General features: G+C 40.3%; 1 long non-coding RNA gene across 1 annotated transcript; it reads right to left on the bottom strand.

The window, feature by feature from the left end:
* Positions 1–461: 461 nt before the first annotated feature.
* LOC308386940 lies at positions 462–5,949 on the bottom strand. The gene is made up of 2 exons (XR_013969879.1): positions 5,260–5,949; positions 462–4,388 (listed from the first exon to the last, which is right to left on the bottom strand). It is a non-coding gene; the product is annotated as an uncharacterized lncRNA (long non-coding RNA).
* Positions 5,950–20,099: the final 14,150 nt, after the last annotated feature.

Raw genomic sequence — 20,099 nt, 5'->3', positions numbered from 1 at the left:
TAACTTTTGGATCCGGGCGCTGGCTCGCCTGAGATGTCATCTACCCGTGTGTGTTTATTTGCTCTAGTTCCGGGCGCTGGCTCGCCGGAGATGTCGTCTGCTTGATCCGACGCCTGAGATGGTCCGATTGGGCTGGTCTTAACCCTGCTGGCATGAATCCACTGAGGTTGTCCGTCTGTGAGGATGCTGGTTCTTCGTCACTGCCAGTACAGTCTGGGGCTGGAACACGCGCGGCCTCCCAGAGTGTCCTTGGTTTTAGTGGCTTCTCCAACATGCATCTCCTTGTCTCCACTGGTGGAACTGTGGAGGGGAAAGGCTGAGAGAGACAAACTTTCTGATAGTTATTATTCAGTTTTTCTACCAGGTTGTGAACATCAGTGGACAATGCAATATACATCACCTTCTACTAGCGGTGCCCCTCTGGAAGCTGACCATGGTGTTGGAAATAGTCTTATTTCAAATGGAAATAATTTGGTTACTGTAGATTGAGTCATTCTAATCTCACACAGGACTTGAGGAAGTAATTTGACCCAGGTCATTAAAGTTTTAGCACACTTTTGAATTACTTCTAATGTGAATGAAGATCCTCTATCACTGTTAATCTGGTGAGGTATTCCGAATCTGGGTATTATTTCATTGCTCAACTTTTGACAGACTACTTCTGCAGTTTCTTTTGAGGTTGGATAAGCTTCTACTCATTTACTAAATTGATCCACTATTACCAGTAAGTACTTGATGCTTCCTTGCGCTGGCATATGTGTAAAATCAATTTGTAATGTATGAAATGGAAAATCTGGTTGTGGTAAATGCTGATGTTTCGCTTTTGATTTTCCTACATTAGTTCGCGCACATGTTAAACAGGTTGCTAATATGCTTTTTACTGCATGTGATGTTTTCTCAATTACAAATCTTAATTTTATTGCCCCTATTACCCCTCTTTGTCCGACATGACTCACACAGTGAAAATGTCGGGCAAGGACTGGCACCAGGGAATATGGGAGGGCAATCAAACCCTTAAGATTTTGGATAAGCCATCTCTGTTATCTAAGGTACAGTCATTATTCTCCCAATAGGTGTAATCACATGCAGAGGCTTGCTCTTGTATGAATTTTAAATCAACATTTGTTCCTAAATAGTCTGGGAGTTTAACAAGTGACAGCTGTAGGGGCACAGATAATACTTCCTGCGGAGGTGGGAGCTGTGATGCAGCTGCAGCCTTGGCTGTCACGTCTGCTAAGGCATTACCTGTTGCTTCGTCTGTGTCAGCTGTACTGTGTCCTTTCATTTTTACAACTGCAACGGCCGATGGCAGCTGTATAGCCTGAAAAAGTCTTTGCACAAAATCATAATTTAGCAATTTATTTTCCATCAGCAGATCTAAATCCTCTTTGTCTCCACAATGTGCCAAAGTCATGCACAACGCCAAATGCATAGCGGCTGTCTGTGTAAATCGTCACATGCTTATCCAAATGTAGCTCACAGGCGCGTATTAAAGCCATGAGCTCTGCTTTTTGTGCTGAGTGAAATGGTAATGAGTGAGCCTCTAGTATGATGTCAGGCACTGTTACCACTGAATAGCCACAAAGAAATGAGTTGTCATTCGGCCTTGAACAGGACCCGTCCACATAAACCGTGGCTGAGTCTGGGATAGGTGTCTGCTCTAAATCTGGACGTGGTGCTGTGGATTCCTGTATACGTGTCATGCAGTCATGATCGTCAAGCCTGTCTGAGCCATCCTGTCGGTCAGAAGAACATAGCATAGGATCAATAAATGTGCTGGCGAATCAGGTGTGCTGCTCGCTTTTATAGTGAGATTTGCATATGTTGTTTAGTTATGTTTGCTACAATGGTCGTGACCTGGTGATTGGTGTGTAGAATAGTGTCATGTGAGAGTGTGAGCTTCTCGCAGTCCCTTATCATGATAGAGCAAGCTGCTACTGCCCTCAGGCAGGCCGGCATTCCTGAACAATTCAGGCAGCACCTTTGAGTGGCGGAGGTCAGCACTCCCTGTAATGCATTGAAAGAGGCAGTCATTTCTGTGGACCACAGTATTCGAGGAGGCTTGTCTTTTTTACAACAGTCACGCAGAATGTGGTCATGAAAAGAACAGTCTGGTATCCACTGTCTGCAATAGTTCACCATGCCCAGGAAGGACAACATTTCCTTCTGTGTAGTGGGCCGAGGGACAGAGGTCACAGCTTTGACCCTGTCTGCAGTCATGGAACGTTTTCCGTGAGACAGTGTGAATCCCAAATATTGAACAAAAGTCTGACAGTACTGCATTTTCTTTGCTGATGCTTTGTGGCCAGTCTTTTGGAGGTGCTGGAGAAGCATGTGTGTAGCAGTTTGACATAGTTTTTCACTTTCAGCACAGAGGAGGAGGTCATCCACATGTGGATCAGGGTGCAGCCCTGGAGGAGTGAAGCACCATTGAGAAAGCAGCAGAGCTGTCTATCATGCCTTGGGGCAAACGAGTCCAAGTGTACTGCTTATTTCTATGTGTGATGCAATGCATGTCAATATGCTGTGAACATCTGAAACGAGAGGTGGCAGAGGAATGTTGACTGCATTAATTTGCCTTAAGTCTTGTATGAAACGCCATACGCCAGGTTTGTTAGGCTTTGGCACAGGATTGACAGGAGTATTATATGGAGATACTGTAGGCTTTATTACTCCTCTAGTCAATAAATCTCCTATGATGACATCTAGGGCTGAGGCTTTTTCGACAGAAATGGGATACTGCTTGACATATACTGGCTTATTGTTTTAATAGGTGTACGTGATAAAGTGTACAGTCAATAAATCCTATATCATTCTCACTTTTAGACCACAATGTCATATTCTGGTATTCAGCTGGCAATGTAACTGCAGAAATAGTACAGTGGATAGGTTAGGTTAGATCTATGTGACGACATATTTCGTAACCTATGTCTGAGTTATGTAACAAAATCACTGTTTGACCTTCACTTGTGTGAGCAGTTATCATGTTGTTGAAAAGTGTGAGAGAAACAAAAGTGTGGCTCCCAGTCATGGGATTACCTGTTAGTGGCGTCTGTACACGTTTTTTTGGCACAGTGTGTGACATAGAGTACCGGACAAAAAGGATGTTGAGTTCATTCTCTGCTGAGGGTCCAGCTGACACAGAGGATGTTCCTTCTCCATCATGTCGGTACATAGGGCAGAGAAAACATAAGCTGTTATCAGTGTCAGCAAACATTTCACCCTTTGTGTTAAATTAAATACACAAATTCATTTTTGCTCTGGGTGTCTGCGGCTGCTGGAAAACTGAGCTAAATTTGCACCTCTAGCTTGTCCAACAGTGCATAAAGCGTTTTATGAATACTAGGATAGATTCATCAGGCTTCTGTTTACACATAGTTACTGCATTTAAGTCAATTTTGTCTCTGGACATTGTTAGCAGGAATTTCTTTAGATTCTTAAAGAAATCGGTGATTTTGTCATTATTTACCCACAAAAACTCTGCAGTTGTGGATGCTTTATCATGCTTTGGGTCTGTTTGTTTACTACCGCGAGTGTTGGCGTGAGGACCTTTGTCATTCCGGCTTTGTTTTTCCTTTTTTTCCTTTTAGATAAGTCTTTATTAAAGTTCGGGTAACAGGTATTTCTTTAGCTACCTCTAAACCTCTAGCTACGATATCGTGGCGTTTCATGTGGGTGTCTATTGTGGACACTGCCTGATGCAAAAGTTTTTCTTCATAGACGTCTGAATTGTTCTTCATAAGTTCCTCACATTCTTCTTTCAAAAGTTTTTCTCTCTTTTTTTTATGTTCTGCTAATTCTTCCTTGCGGCGTATATATTGTTTTTCCTGATCTTGTTCAATTAGGTGTCTAAGATCCGTTGCATGTGATTCAGATTTTTTGTCACTGTCTTTTAAGCTGGTTGGATCAAAGCGCTCACGTTGTTTGCATGCGGCTGCTGCAGTAACTATTAATTCGGTCTCATCTTCGTAAGGCGGCGGGGCTGTGGGCTGAATGGCTGAGCATGCAAGACTAGCTTTTCCTGCAGTAGGTTTATGTTCTTTGCTAGAGCCTGCACTAGTTTTATTTGATGTTAAAGCATCTACGCCTGGTTCCGGTCCCTTTTTCCATAGCGGTAACATTTGATGCATCACGTCGCGGCATTCTATCATATTTTCTACAGGACTTTTTAAGCAGACTACTTTTCTTATCACAAATGATATTCAACATTTCTACTGACCTGGTTTCTGGCGATAATCGTTCGGGATAAGGCTCCGAAAAGAGATTAGAATGCATTGTACTCACAGTCCGTAAGTTGTAAACAAAGTCAGTCACATAAGCACTTCCGCATGTTCTGGATACGTAATCATGGAAGTCTTCGCCGATTCGTGGACGTGGGTTACACGTAACTGGAAATGGGAGTCGTACTGAGCTGTTGTTTGAGACTTTAAATTTAATTTTTTTTGGTTTTACAGGTAATTTTGATTTTTTATCGGACCTGTCTGTGGTCTTTGAATTATTCTGACCCATGTTCAGTGATTTCCAGAGGGGTTTACACGCTTGAAGGATTTATGTTAGTATTTTCGCTGCGGCACAGCTGAGGTCACTTTAAATTTATTGCTAGCAATTTTTTGTTTGTGTGAGCAACTCTCACTTAGCGAGCAACTTCTCGCTTAACGAGCAACTTCTCGTAAAACAACAGGCAACTTCCTGTGTCTTTCTGCTTTTAATTTACTGCTTTTAACCCTTGTATGGTAATCGGGTCTGTGAGACCCGTTTTCAGTTTTCTTTCGTTTTTTTTTTTTTTTTTTTTTAACAAAATTAAATTTAATTATTTACTAGCTTTCTGTGAGTGAGCAACTTCTCACTTTTTAACGTACGTTTCAAGATAACAGGCAACTTCCTGTGTCACTCTTTGGTGAGCAACTTCTCACTTAACGAGAAGTATTTAAGACAACAGGCAACTTCCTGTGTCACTCTTTCTGAGCAACTTCTCACTTAACGAGAAGTATTTAAGACAACAGGCAGCTTCCTGTGTCACTCTTTTGAGTGAGCAACTTAAACAAAATTAAAATATTCAAGACAACAGGCAACTTCCTGTGTCCACCAACACCACACAAGGGTTAATTTACTTTATTCGGGGACTGAGGAAGTCAGTCAGTGTATCTCTCTGGATCACTAAGTGAAACTTCGTCAGCATATCCCGTTTTTTTTTTATGGATCGATCACTGAGAGAGGTATAATATGGTCTCTATATAAATATGAAAGACGCATATTTACCTTCTGTCAGCGGATCCCACTTCTGACACCAAAATTGAAGGAAATTGCCATCCCGGGTTTCCTCCGTGGCGTGAGCGATAAGCAGAGTTTTGTCCTTTCCTTCTAAGATTCCTAATTATTTAAAGTAACACTCAGGTATGCCATTCAGCGTGTTAGTACGAGCTCGGGAGCAGCTTGGGAGAACAAGAAAACAGAGACTGCTTTAGGTTGCCTTCCCAATCGACTCAAAGGTTTATTTGATACACAGCAGTTTATATAGATGAAAAAAAAGGTTCGTGTGTCAGCTTTCCCAGTTCAAACCGGTACAGACCAAATAAGGAAACGTCTTCCTGCCTTGTGAGCCAAGAAGTATCCTGTGTGTAGTTTATCAGTTCAGCTATAATTTATGATCATCCCAGCAAAATACACTCCTAGACATAGAATACAGAGTTCTTTCATCAGTGAATTCTGAAACAAACCACCTAGCCTTTAACGAGCCTTTTCCAGGAGATAAAGAAAAAGGGAGGATGGGAGTAAGGAAGTGGTCTCATCTCTGTGGTGTTTTCGACCTTGGGGTACCAGCTTGTGAGTCCTACACATTAATTCTTGGGTCACAGAGAAAGAGAAAAACAACTAGTAGTTGGGCCTTATTGAGTAACAGTTTTCCTGTATAAAACAATATCCTGTAAATGCTACTATGGTATCAAAATACCTAACAAATTCTACTTTTAAATACTCTAGGAACAAGTAAGCCTGCAGTGCGAGAGCGAAGTGCTCTAATTGGGTGATATGGTACTACAAGGTCATTAAGATAAGATGGGGCCTGATTATTTAAGACCTTGTATGTGAGGAGCAGGATTTTGAATTCAATTCTGGATTTAACAGGAAGCCAATGAAGGGAAGCCTAACCTCGCCTAACCCTAACCCTGCAGTTTAAGTAATTGGTGTGTGATGACCTGACTCTTCGAAAAAAAAAAAAATCAAAGTATCCGTTATTGAGCTCCAGATCCACTACATGAGGTACAACTGGGTGTTTTCAGGAATACCAAAAAAAAGGCAGAAGAAGACCCAGAAACAACAGTGAGTCTTTTTTGTTGGCTTGTTTTGTTTTTCTTGTTGTTTTTCTTATTGATTTTAGGTCACGCATAATTGTTTTTTTGGTAGTTGCTTTACCTTTTTCCTCTTGTCACCTTTCACGTCTTTTCTCTTCTCCTTCTGCATTTAGTTTTGTATGCTCTGCCTTTAGTGCTGCAGTTTACCACATAAACGCAAAGCATCGTAATAGCCATACCAAACAGAAACACACCAATGTACAGCAAAGAGATACAAACAATCATACACACCAAAAAATAAATAAGATAAAGCAGGTCACCTACTAATGGGAAGGCTGATGATTCAATCCCTTTCTGCTCCAGTCTGCATGCCAAAGATCCTTTAGCAAGATACTAACTCCAAGCTGCTCTCTGATGTATCCATCAGAGTGTGAATACATGTGAATGTTACATAGAAAGAACTTCTATAGAAAGAGCATAGAAAAAAGGGATTGTGTGAGTGACACAAGCTGTGTAAAGTGCTTTGTGTGCTCAGAGTAGAAAAGCTCTATGTAACAACCAGTCCTTTGCCATCTTCCCCCTCACTTTTTGTTAATTTTATAATAAAACTACTACAGTCAGGTAGCATTAGATATCTAGGTATAGATTTTTCTGCCAGGCTCTCAGAACTGGTACAGTTAAATCTGAGTGACACAAATAATTTGTGTGGCATCAAATTTGATGCAGAACACCTGATTGTTCTGTAAATAGTTTGAAATGTGTATTTAAAAATGCCTTGGCTGCATTTAAAAAAAGAAGCTGCAAAAAACTTTGTTGTTTGCCAAACTGAGTTACTTTTTTGAAGAAGTAACTATATAATTAATTGCCCAACATTGGTCATTATATCCTGTATTTTGCAGACAGAGAGTTACAGGACTATCTCCCAGACCACAGACTCATAATACAAGTCAGAGCTTTATAAAAATAAAAATAAAAAATAAAAAGAAAGAAAGTTGTGTTTTCAAAATTGGAGTTCAAGTTATTTTTACTTCCAATAGTGTTAACGCACTACACAGGTCAATGACTAGATTTTTTTTTAAATTTTCATTGTAAGTGGGCTAAAGCAGTTAATTAAAAGTAGTCTAACATAAATGCTGTAATTTGATTATTTTAATAAACCATGTAACTTGGATGGATTAGATGCCGGCGTGACCACAGTGCACACGTCTGATGTCGCTCACAGTGGTCCAAGGGACCGCTCAGGGAGTTTGTGTGTTCACTCAGACACGTGAAAAATTAGAGGGAACATTGCTGAGCACCCACCCAATCCAGAGGGTCCCATTTAGAGCTTTTACAGTCACTCATCTCTGAGTCAGACCACTCCATGCTGCCTAAGCTTGAGCCCACAAAGTCTGCATCTGCCACTTCCACTGGTGTCTCTTTTGACAGTACAGACCTTCTGCCTGCCTTTCAGATGAAATCTATCACCATTATTGCCCATCTGCCCTTGTTGTTCTGAGTTTCACGCAGGTTTATCCACTGCACTAATCTCCCCCTGTGAACGTATGGTCTGTATCTTTCTTTGTCCTTTGCTGTGTCCTCCTGTAGTAGACATTCCTATAGTATACGTAATTGTGCGTCATCTGGCTTCATGGAAGGATAGAGCTAGGTGTCATCTAGCATAGCAAAGTATGTTAAATGTATGGTATGCCTTCTGATAATACTCCCAAAGGACAGCTTCTATAATGTAAATAGAATTGGTACCAGCAGAGAACCCCATGGAAATCCATATTTACAGTGGCTTGCAAAAGTATTTGGCCCCCTAGAACTTTTCCACATTTTGTCACATTACAGCCACAAACATGAATCAATTTTATTGGAATTCCACGTGAAAGACCAATGAAAAGTGGTGTACACGTGAGAAGTGGAACGAAAATCATCATGTTGTTGTGGTGATGTTGAGCAGGCAGCGGGAGAGCTGCAGCTCTACGTGTATTGTGAACAGCAACCGTCCAGTATTAATAAAGAATGGTTAAAATGCCACTGGGTCTGCCGTGGTCGTTTACAGTGGTGCTGAAACCCAGGACTGGAGGCACGGCAGATCCAGGAGTGGGCCAGCAGAGGGAGGAGCTGGCGAGAATGGTGGCCGAGCTGGCGGCCACGCAGCAGAAGCAGGCGGCGGTGTGGCGCCGCAGGCGGGAAGATCTGCAGGACCAGACTGAACGCCACCTGCAGAGGATGGAGTATCTGGCGGCGCTGATCCGGTCCTGCCCGATACCACCGCCACCCCCACCAGCGCTCCCCAATGGCGCTGGAGTGGAGGAGATCCACTCTGTGCAGACGCCCGTGCCGGTGTTGTGCCAAAGTAGTTAAAAATTGTTTCCCCATTCACGGGAGCGCGCAAAGTAGGAGGAGCCACTTGCCCAGCTCCGTTCTGTACGCTACTTGTCACTGATCTGCAGTCGACGCGATAAAGAGTAAAAGCTGGAAAACAGCAGACTCGATGAATTTAATATTAGTTTCGTGACATTGTAATGTGCCGTGTGGAAGACAGTTTACCTTATACTGTACACTGAAATAACCTGCTGGGAATACTTTGTCTAGAAAAAGACTTTGATACTATAATACTGTAAAACCAGATGCGATCATGGAAACACGTCGCTCTCCAGTGAATTTACACTCGGTTTACACTTTGTAGCGAAGCTATCACGAATGAGTTTATTTGCAAAATCAATCTCAGTATAACCAATAAGTACAGTAACTTTGGAGAAGATGTCTTATTCACAGCAAAAGTTATGGAGGGATACAAAATTTATCAGGCTGTATGGCATCGGCTGCCAAAATGTGTGCCCCCCCCCCCAATCTATGATGATGCACATTGGCAGAGTTTTTCTTTGTAAATAAATAAAATTTAAAACAACATTTAAATATATATATTTATCGTCTTTGTAAGTAACAGGGCTTTTCAAAATTTGGCAAGTTAGTTCTGGCCAACCTTTCGTAGGCCTACTCGACTCCGACATTGTCAAATTTTTCCAAAATCTCCGGTCACGTGGGTTTTCCTAATCAATTATGCAAATTAGCTCACATTGTGCGCATGAACCGAAAACCAGAGTGCCTCTGAGCTAACTAGAAGATTTTTTTACAATTTGTTTTCGAAAATAACAAACACCACAAGAGGATGGAACCAGACGAGTACAAGATTTTGGTTGCATATAAACTGAAAGGCGAGTATCCAGCGCTTTTTACGAAGAAAGAGAAATTTCTTCTCCGAAGAAAAGCTGCTATTTACGACATTGAAGGTAATAACTGCAACTTTGTAGCGTTTATAAATGTCATCAATACATATATATTAACACATATACAATGGCATAATGTGTAGTCTTAATTTGCACTAACCGATTTAATTAGCTTGACCTTTCTTTGACCTAGTTAACCCCGTTAATAGGCACATGTGCGTTTATTAAAGTAAAAGTTTTAAGGTTTGCTATTAAGTAGACAGCATTAACTAAGAACTGTTTTTGTCCTTTTATAGCTTAACTACAATATATTATGTCGTAATTAAGTAGTAAGTAAGTAAAATTTATTTATATAGCGCTTTTCACACTTTTACAGCCACAAACTTTTTCATTACTTTTGGAGTGGTATGTGCCACACCCTTTTATGCAGGTGAACCCACTGTTATGTCTTTATGTCTTTAAATTACATATGTGGAAACTTACTGACAGCACGAAATTTGGAATTAAACTACTTCGAATTGATATTTGTATTAAAAATAAATCCATGATATCTGAAGGCCATTAGTCATAATGACTTTACACACCCATCACTTTTTTTAGTATCAGTAATACAGTCTTGTGTGTGGCTTAATCTTTTTGGTTTCTGAAGTAGTCATACTGTCATAAATATAGAGAACCAGTCCAATAGTCACCCCCAAATTATATCACATACATAATTGATTCATTACATTCAAGATGTATTGTCATGACTTTTACCACATATAGACCTGTCGTGGTTTAAACAGCTATAATAAACTTTTCTATTTTCTTGTTTATGTTTAGGGGAGCAGCTGTTTTACTGGCGCTACAAAGGCACAGACAAAACCATAAAGACAACGGTAGTCTGTGGGGCTGATGAGGCAAACACAATTTTTTTTCAGATTTTTATGCCAGTCCTACTGGGGCCCATTGCGGGCAAACAAAAACAAGAGAAGCCATTTCAAAGCGGTTCTACTGGCCAGGGATGTCAGTGGACATCAATAATTGGGTGGGTACTCCAAAACAAACTCTATGTAATTCGACTACAGCTAAATTATTTTAAGAGGAACACAGCAATGTTTCTGTATCTCTCAAAATAAGTTATGTAAACCTTGATCATCAACTCTTGTGTTTGTTATTGAATTGCTTTTATTTTTGATTAGGTTTCCCAGTGCGCACTTTGCCAGGCAAGTGCTGCAACAATTAAAAAAATAGCAGAATACTTTCCGATAAAGGTTAGTCATCGACCATAGCAAATAATCACATTAAATTACACAATGTTTTCATTGCTTAGAAACCTACTGATTATATACTTGAAAAAATTATAACAGTAGACGGTGTAATTTCAGTATTATTAACTTAACTATGATTTTCTTTTTAAGGTCTCTCAGCCATTTGAGCAGGTTGGGATGGACCTCATTGGAAAACTTACTGAAACCAACAAAGGACATCAATACATATGTGTTTTTATTGATTATTTTACAAAATGGCCACAAGCATACCCTTTAAAGTCAAAATCAGCCGGGGAAGTGACAAACTGTCTCATAAAATTCGTCCACCAGTTCGAAGCCCCGAAAATGATTCTTACTGACCAAGGCAAAGAATTTGTCAATTCTGTAAGTACTTTAGTCTTTGGCAAAAATATGTGAACTCATATTTGAATAATTTTTTGAAAATGGTTAATTTTCTGGTCTTTATAAATCTGTTGTTGAGATATTAGTATGACAGCTGTTTATTTAAATTCTTATTGTAATGTGCTTATAGCCAGTGTATATAACTGTCTTTTGCAGCGCAACAAAAGGGTTTGCGGATTGTTAAAAATTAAAAGAAGCCTCTGCTCCCCCTATCACCCTCAAACGAATGGGCTGGTGGAGAAAATGAATGGCACCATCCAGAGGTAAATTCTTGGAGTACATGTTATACATTTATGGGGGTTCCCTTCAAACAAAACATTAATGCATGACATTAAACTATTAAAAAATTTAAATGATCTTTCATATGAATGTCTTCTATGTGCTTTCATTGTCAGAGCCCTGTGTAAAGTCGTTGGCGACCAACCAGAAATGTGGGATGAGTATCTGGATGCTGTAATGTTTGGACTCAGAACTAAAAAACAAGTGACTACCAAATACTCGCCTTATTACCTAATGCTTGGCAGAGAGGCTCGCTATCCTTCCGAAATCCCAGAAGAGTTCATGGTATGTCTTTTTGTCTGTGACAAACTACACGGAAATCCCACACAACGAAACTTTTTTAGTTTTTGAGGCGCAGGCAGATCAGATTCAATGGATGCTATGTCACCGCCATAAAAGCACTACACCACTGAATATTTCTATGGATTGTTCCACCCCTCAATAACAGTTTTCTTCATGTCCAATCAATCCCAGGATACACTGAAGCTTTGCCAGAAATACATTGTGTCTTAAAACCTTACCAAAGACACTTAATGTAAATTTTCACTGTATTTCTCAGTTCTTTTATGTATTATCTGTGTATCTTACACAAATTATAGTAATGATAGACATGTCTTTTGATTCAAAGGTTGATGAGAGTGTGGAAGACATTGTGGGGCAGGAGGAGGTGTCGGAAGACATTCAAAAGCATCAAAAACTGTTGGAACTGGTGAAGGACAATGTGGTCTAAGCTCAGGAAAAAACAAAGGGCAAAATAAAAATGATGAACAGAGATGTCGTCTTCAAAGTTGGTGACAAAGTTTTAAGAGCTAACATAAGAAGCCAGCAGAGGAAAGGGGGGAAACTTGAAGCAAACTTTTTAGGCCCTTACATTATTACAGCAATCCAAGGTAAAAGTGCAGATCTTCAGGATTCCAATGGGACAATCATTCCAAAAGTAAATATTGACCACCTAAAGTTAAGCAAAGACAGCATGCCAAGAGTGCCACACCGGGGTTTAAAGAAAACAGCAGCCACATTACTAACAGCACAACCAGGTCCAGCAGCACCAGCATCTGCTCTAGCTTCACCGGCTACAGCAGCACCAGTGGCGGTAGCACCACCACCTCCTCCTAGAGCTACACAGGCTACAGCACCAATGGCATCACTTACATCACTACCAGTTCAAACACAACATCCATCTCCAGTTCCACAAGGTATACCAATAACGGTATCAGAACCAGAGTCAGGAGCAACAGCACAGAAAGAGAATGAACCACCAGAACCAGCCACAAGTGCTACAGCACCAGAACACGCTACAGCTCTACAAACCGAATCCAAAACAGCAGCCGACCCAGCCTCAAAGACCATAACAGCAGACCAGGCCTCACAGACCACAACGGCAGCAGACCCAGCCTCACAAACCACAACAGCAGACCCGACCACAACAGCAGACCCAGCCTCACAAACCACAACAGCAGACCAGGCCTCACAGACCACAACAGCAGACCCAGCCTCACAGACCACAACAGCAGACCATAGAACCAACAGTTGCAGAGAAATGTAAATAAATATAATATTTTTTTATTTTTAAAAAAAGGACTTTTGTTCCTATGACAGTGTTTGTTTCAGTACTCTGTAGATCATGGCATAGGAAATTTTACACCTTTAAAAAGATTTTGTTAGGTATATTTCCTAACAGAATATTTAAATTTAACAATATGTTAATGCTTTAAAAAAACATTCATGGGGCAAAACATTATAGAAAACTTGTAAAAGGATGTAAGCCACATGTGTAAAATTACACAAATGAAAAAGTGAGTCCTTCAAAACTGTGAATCTTTCTTTTGTTGTTGTGTAACCCAGAATGTTCATGATTGATATTGTACATCTGATGTACACTAAGAGTGAAAAGTTTGGACACACCTTCATTTTAATGTTGCTTCTTAATTTCCTTGTCTATTTTGTAGATTCATTGTTGATTAGAACTTGAGGCATCAAAACTATGAATGGACACATATGGAGCACTAACCCTAACACAAATGATGTAGTAAACCAAAAAGTATGAAAGAACCAAAAATATTTTTTATATCTTAGATTCTTCAAATTAGCCACCCTTTGCTTTGATCACTGCTTTGCACACTCTAGGCCTTCTGTCAGTGAGCTTCATGGGGTAGTCACCTAAGATGATTGTCACTGCATGAAAAGCATGAACACACAGAAAAACACTGAATGGGAAGGTGTGTCCCAAATTTTGACTAGTAGTGTATGTTCTTCATTTTCTTCTTTTCTAAAATTGCTGTCATAGTGACATAGAATGCCCACTACAAGAAGTATATTAATGTTGTGATGATGACTGCCTGCCAGCAACAGTTCGAAAGATCAAATACTCTTTAAGACGCTGCTTTTAACAGCCCAAAAATTGACACTCTATTTTAGAGATAATAAAACTAGTTTTGGAGGAGAAAAATAACATTTTTCCAGAAACGGTTATGTAATAGTAAAGGCCACAGGTGCAAGCCTTGAGCCTGAGTATTTTAAAATATAGTCATGTAGCTTCAACTAAACATAATTTTAAAAAATTGTTGTAATAGGTGTTTCTGCTGGAAAAAAGATTTGATAGGGGGCAAGAGCATTTCTAGAATCAGAATCAGAATCAGAATCAGAATGGGTTTATTGCCAGATGTTGAGGTTTACAACATTAGGAAATTGCTGCGGTGCTTCAGTGCAAACAATAAGAATTAAAGTGCTATGTAGAAGAAAGATATGTGCATGAGATATACATGAGATATATACATGAGAATAAGAATTATGAGTGCTACGTTGAAAGATATATACATGAGTGCAGGTGGTGATCAGTGCCAAACATGAAATGATGCAGTGACACAGCGTAGGGTCATGTGTTAGTGGCGGGGACAGTCATGTGGTTATTGTTCATGTGTCCAACAGCAGAGGGGAAGAAACTGTTCTTGTGGCGAGAGGTTCTGGTGCGAATGGACCGGAGCCTCCTGCCTGAGGGGAGCAGGTCAAACAGACTGTGTCCAGGGTGAGAAGGGTCAGCTGAGATCCGAGCTGCACGCCGCAGTGTCCTGGAGGTGTACAGGTCCTGCAGAGATGGGAGTCTGCAGCCAATCACCTTCTCAGCAGAGCGCACAACACGCTGCAGTCTCTGTTTGTCCCTGATAGTGGCTCCAGCGTACCACACGGTGATGGAGGAGGTGAGGATGGACTCGATGATTGCAGTGTAGAATTGCATCATCGTCCGTGTTGGCAGGTTGAATTTCTTCAGCTGCCTCAGGAAGTACATCCTCTGCTGGGCTTTCTTGATGACGGAGGTGATGGTGGGCTCCCACTTCAGGTCCTGGGTGATGGTGGTACCCAGGAAGCGGAATGAGTCCACAGAGGTGATGGGGGTGTCAGTCAGGATGATGGGGGGGAGTGGGGCTGTGTGCTTCCTGAAGTCCACAATAATCTCCACTGTCTTCTGGGCATTCAGCACCAGGTTGTTGTGGCTGCACCAAGACACCAGACGTTCAACCTCCCTCCTGTAGGCAGACTCATCCCCGTCAGAGATGAGCCCAATGACGGTGGTGTCATCTGCGAACTTGATTAGCTTGACAGACTGGTGGGTGGAGGTGCAGCAGTTGGTGTACAGGGAGAAGAGCAGAGGAGAAAGAACACAGCCCTGAGGGGAGCCGGTGCTGATGGTCCGGGAGTCCGAGACTTTCTTCCCCAGCCTCACGTGCTGCTTCCTGTCCGTCAGGAAGTCAGTGATCCACCGGCAGATGGGATCAGGCTATTGCTATGTATTTAAATTTCTTTTCTTATATTAATATGAATTTATTTAAATTTCTTTGTAGAACATTGTAAGTGTAACTTTACCCCCAAATAAAAGCAAATTTAAGTGCTCTTTTTTTTTTTTTTTTTTTTTTACAAAATACAATGTTAAACCATGTGCCCATTTTATCAGCGTCTTAAAAGTATTTACCCTGAAACACGTCTTTTGTCAGACAACTACATAAGAAATTATGCATTTTAAATTTTGATTTACATTTAGTCCTGCTGACTTATCTCTTTTTCTTATTACTTTTTGTAGATATAATGGATGCCTGGGCTGGAAAGAGTCCTCACATTCTACTCTCCAGAATTGGTGCTTACAAATTATTCTACTGGGATATCCAACAAATTGGTCCGGACATGGAGTTGGAAAGTGAGGTACAGTGATCTTTACTGACAACAATGCAACTATCAGTGTTTTATTCCTTGACAACAGTTAACAAATGTTTACATTTTGTATTCGCAGTCTATTAATGCATATCTTGCGATCATGGTGAGACAATGCAATCGTCATAATTCAGCAAAAGCAGCATTCATTGATTCATTTTCAATGACTGCCATTTGGAAGAGAAAAGCTCCAAGACTCAAGGTAGGTATCTCTAGAAAGAATCTTGTGTGTATTGTTTAAGTATCTCAGATCATATCCACATCCAGATTTAGATTGGATAACAGCTTATGCAGAAAGAATGAATTGAGACTGGGGTTAGTAGATGTGGATAGTTTATTAGACTTGACAGTTCTCTTTTGTTCTCTGCTTGTCTGGTTTCCTCCTCTTTTTGTACAAACTCCAATCAATGCTTGATTTGAGAATTGCAAACATTTGGGCTAATATCTCTTTTGAAATCATCAACACTGCTTCATCTCTTTAATAGGTACCTTTTTATTATCAAGTGATTCTTACGTCACTGTTAAAGAGGCTTAAGAAAGCATTAAACATTATTCTGCAGATGGTAAAAGGATCGCATTGAAAATGATTGAAAATGAACTCCATGTCCAAAAGAAATCCTTAGAAAGACCTTTATTAGTCTTGGAGGAAGTAATGTGCAAAACCACTTATAAAAAATATAAGATAGTCCAGCTTCTTGCACAGGTTAAAGAAATGAGGGGTGAATCATGGCTGTCGCAGAGTACTTTATAAGTGGATGATATATAATATATCATAAATTGCTTTAATAAAAAAGGACTCTAAACAACATGTTATTGCATTTCTTTCTGAAGTGAATATTTTTATTGTTTTGTTTCAATTTAAGATAAACCCATGGAGCATGAAGTCATTCTGGGAATTGTAAATGAACATCATCACTGGACATTAGTGGTAAAAAAAATAATTGCATTTACAATATTCATCAAATCAGTTTTATAAGACAAATGCATGGCATGCAGATAATCTTAAGTCTTGAATTATTACATGTAATTCTCCACATAATTTTACTGTAGGTCATTTACCCACAAGAAAAGAAGTCACTGTATCTTGATCCACTTGGAGAAACTAAACAAGGTATCCAAAATTGTTTGGAATCAACAAGGTAAGGATAAATGTTGAAATTTATTTTGACCCTTTATTAAACTCTTTGTTGCTGTTGTTATTTTTGTGTTTATTATGACAATTATAAGTATGATGTCAATCAAAAAAAAAAAATGGTACTCACAATTAAAAAAATAGCAGCAACAGGTTTTAATTTTTGTGTTGGCCTTCTGATATTGTGGTATTATGGATTAATTTTGCCTTTAAAGAGAAGTCTCCCCATGTTTCAATGTTTATTTGAGGACCTGATGTCTGTATGAGATGATGTTTTTACATTAGAAAATATAGCACGGGGAGAATAATGTTTAGTAGTTGCATAAAGTGTTGCGGAGGTTTAGCACTAAAACATCAGACAAATGTCTAAAATAATTTCACATAGATTATACATGTGTGAATTCCATCTTTGCTCCTCCTCCACATCTCTTCAAAGTGTACTGTGTAAGTGATTGATTTCTATATCATGGGCAGAAACGGGGAAAAAAGCACAAGTAATTGTCCACGGAAATGCGTTGTAGACTTTTAAAAAGTAATGATTTTAACAAAACAGTGTGGTCAGTTCTTAACTTGATGTTCAACAGACACTTAAGCTCTCCATACTGTTCACCTTCTTGTGTCACCAAAATTTTAAAACATGTTGTTTTTATTGTACTTGTCTTTCAGGGCATTCATGCGAAAAAAAAGGATGCAACGTCTCAAGATGGACTTGTGACACAGTCAAACACCCAAAACAAGTGGACGCTACCTCATGTGGAGTCTTTGCATTGAAAGTACGAGTCTTAACCGTAATACATACATATATACGAGAATATTGGAAATGTTGTGTTGTAATAAATGTTAATGACAGGAAAAGGAATATAAGATAATTACACAATAAAAGAAAGAAATTGATTCACAGAAAACAAATTACTATAAAATAACATTTACGATATTAGCCTATTTAGTCATCTTAGAATCTCTTTTTCAGTTTGCTGAAAAGATCTTGCGAAAAGAGTCAGTAGACTAGTAGGTAGTGTACTCTATGTGCTATTTTTTCACTTTTTAAAACAGATGACTTGACAAACATCTGTCATTTCTGCGGGGAAGAAGAGCATGAAACTGACAACAAATGGGTAATGACATCAAGAAAGACTGCTAAATGTTATGATCAATTCCCATAAATGAATTTTTAACATTGGGATTTGTAATTATTTATTTTTTTACAGATTCAGTGTGAGATGTGTTTGCGGTGGTTCCACCAGCTCTGCGTGAAAAGCCCACCACCAGAAGATGTGTTTATTTGTTTCGCTTATACATAGTTGACACTAAAGGTCCACAGCTAGTGTTCTTATGGCACACATTGTCGAGAACACATATCTACATATATAGATGTAGATGTTAAATTAAGAAGTCTAAAAAAACCAAATGGTCTCCAAAGTTACAGTAGTTATTAGTTATACTGTTATTTATTTTGCAAATAAACTCTTTCGTGAAGGTGCATTATTGATGGGGGGGGGGAACACATTTTGGCAGCCAATGCCATACAGCCTGATAAATTTTGTATCCCTCCATAACTTTTGCTGTGAATAAGACATCTTCTCCAAAGTTACTGTACTTATTGGTTATACTGTGACTTATTTGGCCAATACACCCTTTGTGATGGCAAAGGCAATATGGATTACAGATGGGGGGGCACACATTTTGGCAGCCGATGCCACACAGCCTGATAAAATCTGTATCCCTCCATAACTTTTGCTGTGAATAAGACATCTTCTCCAAAGTTACTGTACTTATTGGTTATACTGAGATTGATTTTGCAAATAAACTCATTCGTGATAGCTTCGCTACAAAGTGTAAACCGAGTGTAAATTCACTGGAGAGCGACGTGTTTCCATGATCGCATCTGGTTTTACAGTATTATAGTATCAAAGTCTTTTTCTAGACAAAGTATTCCCAGCAGGTTATTTCAGTGTACAGTATAAGGTAAACTGCATGTCTTCCACACGGCACATTACAATGTCACGAAACTAATATTAAATTCATCGAGTCTGCTGTTTTCCAGCTTTTACTCTTTATCGCGTCGACGGCAGATCAGTGACAAGTAGCGTACAGAACGGAGCTGGGCAAGTGGCTCCTCCTACTTTGCGCGCTCCCGTGAATGGGGAAACAATTTTTGACGGGGGTAACTACTTTGGCACAACACCGGCGCCGGAGGAGCCGCTCCAGCCGGGAGAGACAGCGGCGGAGGCGGCGCCCGAGGAGCCGCTCCAGCCGGGAGAGGCAGCGGCGGAGGCGGCGCCCGAGGAGCCGCTCCAGCCGGGAGAGTCATGCCCCGCCGAATTAAATATTGTACTGGGTCCTGTGGTTGGAGTTGTTGTTGTGGTGATGTTGAATGGGCAGCGGGAGAGCTGCAGCTCTACCTGTATTGTGAACAGCAACCGTCCAGTATTAATAAAGAATGGTTAAAATGCCACTGGGTCTGCCGTGGTCGTTTACACACCTTTTGCTGCAATTACAGCTGCCAGTCTTTTAGGGTATGTCTCTACTAGCTTTGCACATCTAGAGACTGAAATCTTTGCCCATTCTTCTTTGCAAAACAGCTCCAGCTCAGACAGATTAGATGGACAGCGTTTGTGAACAGCAGTTTTCAGATCTTGCCACAGATTCTCGATCGGATTTAGATCTGGATTTTGACTGGGCCATTCTAACACATGGATATGTTTTGTTTTAAACCATTCCATTGTTGCCCATTCCATTGCTTTATGTTTAGGTTCGTTGTCTTGCAGGAAGGTGAACCTCCGCCCCAGTCTCAAGTCTTTTGCAGACTCCAAGAACTTTTCTTCCAAGATTGTCCTGTATTTCGCTCCATCCATCTTCCCATCAACTCTGACCAGCACACCTTCTTCCACATGTTTGCTGTGTCCCCCACATGGCTGGTGGCAAACTGCAAACGGGACTTCTTCTGATTTTCTGTTAACAATGGCTTTCTTCTTGCCACTCTTCCGTAAAGGCCAACTTTGTGCAGTGCACGACTAATAGTTGTCCTATGGACAGATTCCCCCACCTGTGTGTGAATGTGTGTGTGAATGGGTGGATGACTGGATGTGTAAAGTGCTTTGGGGTCCTTAGGGACTAGTAAAGCGCTATACAAATACAGGCCATTTACCACCTGAGCTGTAGAGCTCTGCAGCTCATCCAGAGTCACCATGGACCTCTTGGCTGCATTTCTGATCAGCGCTCTCCTTGTTCAGCCTGTGAGTTTAGGTGGACGGCCTTGTCTTGGTAGGTTTACGGTTGTGCCATACTCCTTCCATTTCTGAATGATCGCTTGAACAGTGCTCCG

Source organism: Rhamphochromis sp. 'chilingali' (assembly GCF_963969265.1).
Source record: "Rhamphochromis sp. 'chilingali' genome assembly, chromosome: 19".
Lineage (NCBI taxonomy): Eukaryota > Metazoa > Chordata > Actinopteri > Cichliformes > Cichlidae > Rhamphochromis > Rhamphochromis sp. 'chilingali'.
The sequence above is the reverse complement of the archived record's forward strand: the minus strand, read 5'-3'. Positions and strand labels throughout refer to the sequence as shown.